The sequence below is a fragment of the Peromyscus maniculatus genome, chromosome 4 (genome assembly GCF_049852395.1).
Source record: "Peromyscus maniculatus bairdii isolate BWxNUB_F1_BW_parent chromosome 4, HU_Pman_BW_mat_3.1, whole genome shotgun sequence".
NCBI classification, from domain to species: domain Eukaryota; kingdom Metazoa; phylum Chordata; class Mammalia; order Rodentia; family Cricetidae; genus Peromyscus; species Peromyscus maniculatus.
The window spans coordinates 79,439,986-79,443,095 of NC_134855.1; the positions used below are offsets into that span (position 1 = coordinate 79,439,986).

General features: G+C 44.6%; 2 pseudogenes; one reads left to right on the forward strand and one right to left on the reverse strand.

Annotated features, from left to right (window-relative positions):
• Window positions 1-364: 364 nt before the first annotated feature.
• LOC121828992 (small ribosomal subunit protein uS11 pseudogene) lies at window positions 365-1,217 on the reverse strand (annotated as a pseudogene).
• A 183-nt stretch (window positions 1,218-1,400) lies between these two features.
• On the forward strand, window positions 1,401-2,788 carry LOC102916826 (aldo-keto reductase family 1 member A1 pseudogene; annotated as a pseudogene).
• The last annotated feature ends 322 nt before the right edge of the window (window positions 2,789-3,110 follow it).

Genomic DNA, 3,110 nt, shown 5'->3' on the forward strand with positions numbered 1-3,110 from the left:
AATATTATTAAAGCTGGTACTTAACAATATTCAAGAGTGGTTCAAGTCACCAGTAACTCTCACTAGGATCATTGCAGTAGCCTCTGGTAGATCTTGTACATCTACCTTTCCGTACAACACTGTCTTGCTCCACAATCATATATACATATCTCAACAGAGCCACCAAAGTTGGCCATGTGGAACACTAAGTTACATCTGTCCTGGAGTCAACTCATTGACTAGAATTTTATACTTATTTAGATGCCTTTCTCTTCATAGTGAATTTACTTATTTATTTTAATTTTTTAGCTTATATAATCAATTTATTAACAAAAAGTAATCTGAGAAGTCCTATGTACAGTGACTATGATGACTCCCTCTTCCTTTAAGTGCTGTCAAAAGGAATGGGGGTGATATCCTTATCTACTAATCTTCATCCCTGAATGAGCAAAAGCTCTGACGGCTGACTGGGCTCTGGGGTTTGATCCTATTTCTTCCTGTGACTGAGTTTAATATACAGGGCAGTGATATGCAGCTCCATGCACCTCTGGGCACTCCTGGACAGCCAACATGGCTGCATGTGGATAGGACTCATCTAGATCAGCCTTTCCTTTCATTCCACCAGTCATTCAACAGATGGTTTCCTTGCCAGAAAGATCGGTGACATGGACAATGGTATCACTGAAGGGTGCAAAGATGTGGTAGACACCAACCATATTCTATCCTTCAGCCACTTGAGGTCCAAAGCTAAAGACTTTTCCCTCTTCTTTCCCTTCCCTGTGAGGTGCACCATCTCCAGACTCCTCTACTAGATCAAAGGGAATTTATATATAACATACTATGCAAACTCAAACGCACATTTCTCATATTACAATAGCAGTCCAATATAATTGAAATTGCTGTTAATACAGAGAACACCTCTTTTTCACATAGTCCTATGAAATTAATACAATCCTTACTTACCCACAGAGCATAGTGTTAGTGACTGTAGTTTTACAATAGTCTTCAAGCTTTGTGTGTGTCCTATTTGATGTTTTTCATAAGTGCTCTGCATCTTTTTTTTTTTAACTTTATTTTTTTGGTTTTTCGAGACAGGGTTTCTCTGTGTAGCTTTGCACCTTTCCTGGAACTCACTCTGTAGCCCAGGCTGGCCTCAAACTCACAGAGATCTGCCTGCCTCTGCCTCCTGAGTGCTGGGATTAAAGGCATGTGCCACCACTGCCCAGCAGGTTCTTCATCTTTTAAGTCATTTGCATTTCGACGTGTATGTGAGCATCATAGCATTAATTTCTACAAAGAAAAGGTTTATTGATATTGTGACTAGGATTGCATTGAATTTATTGATGAGATTAATTTGGAAAGGATGGAACCTGGCTAATTTTGAGTTTTACACCTAGTTCATCTTTCTCTTCTTCAATGTCATGGAGTCTTCAATGCAGGGGTTTTCTATGTCTTTAATTAAATCCAATACTACTAACTTCATAGTCATTTCTGCTGCTGTTGAATATCTGTGCTGGTTATTTTTTCGTTTGTTTTGTTTTTTGTTTTTGTCAACTTGATACAAATCAGTCATCCAGGGAAAGAGAATATCACCTGAGGAATTGCCTCCACCAGATTGGCCTGTGGACATATCTGTTGGGCATTTTCTTGATTAATGACAATTGTGAGAGGGCCCAGCCCACTGTGAGTGGTGCCATCCCTGGGAAGGTGGTACTGGGCTGTACAAAAAAGCAAGATGAGAGTGTAGAATTGAATTCTGACCACTTTGTGTTCCCTGCAGCTTGGGTTCACTGCTGGTGTGTGTGTGTGTGGGGGGGAGTACAGCTCCCTGTGCCCTCCTGCACACTAGACAGACGGTACCTCTTTCTGATCTGGGGATATAGAAGAGAACACCTGATCAGGTTAAAAACAGCCATTGAACATGCCCTTGGTACAGGCTACCACCACGCTGACTGTGCTGCTGCTGTGGGAGTGAGACTGAGATGGGAGGTCCTGGAGGAGAATGTGGAACCCGACAGGGCAGTGCCTCGGGAGGAGCTTTCTGTGACCTCCAAGCTCTGTAACACTAAACTCTACTATGAGGATGTAGAAACTGCCCTCCAGAAGACAATGGCTGATATCCGGATAGCTGGGGTATCTAGACCTGTACTTGTTGTACTGACCGTATGCCTTCGAACAGGGATACAATTTCCTTCCCCAGGAACGCCAATAGGATGGTCCAATGTGACTCTACCCACTGCAAGCAGACGTGGAAGGCTCTGGAGGCACTACGGTGAAGGGGCTGGTGAGAGCTCTGGGCTTGTCCAACTTCAGCAGTTGGCAGATTGATGATGTCCTCAGTGTGGCCTGTCTGTGCACAGCTGTCTTCAGGGAGAGTGCCACCCATGCCCGGTTCAGAATGAGCTCGTTGCCCATTGTCAAACACAAACGTGGAGGTGGTTGTTTGCACAGCCTCTTGTGTTCCTCTGATCATGCTTGGTGCCATCCTGATGAGCCTTCCCTGCCTGAGGAACAAATGGTCTTCACCCTAGCTGGAAAACATGTCTGCCAGCTTAGATCTTGCAGGTTCAGCAGGTAATCTGCATCCCCCAAAGTGTCACTCCTCCTATCCTTCAGAACATTCAAGGCACTGGATTTGACCTTCAGCCCTGAGATGAAGCAAGTAGATGCTCCAAATAAACACTGGTGTGATATGGTACCCAGGATTACAGATGAAAGGCTCCTGGAGATGCCACACAGCCTCTGTATCCCTTTAATGACCCATACTGAGGCCAGAGCTTCTCAGCATCTCTTCCAGCTCTCTTGCTAAGAAGTATTGCCTCCTACTCCTGAGAAAAAGGGAATCAATTAAACCATTGGAGTGTAAGAAAGGAAGGAGAGAAGGAAGGAAGGGAGGGAGAGAGGGAGGGAGGGAGGATAAAAGAAGGAAGGAAGGAAGGAAGGAAGGAAGGAAGGAAGGAAGGAAGGAAGGAAGGAAGGAAGGAGACAAGGAAGAGAAAGAATAGAAACTTCACGAGAAGCAAGCCACTAAACAGTGTTCCTCCACAGCCACAGCTTCAGTTCCTGAAGGATCCTGCCGTGAGTTCCCGCTTCGGCTTCCCTTAGTGATGGTCTGTGAGCTGTAAGGAGAA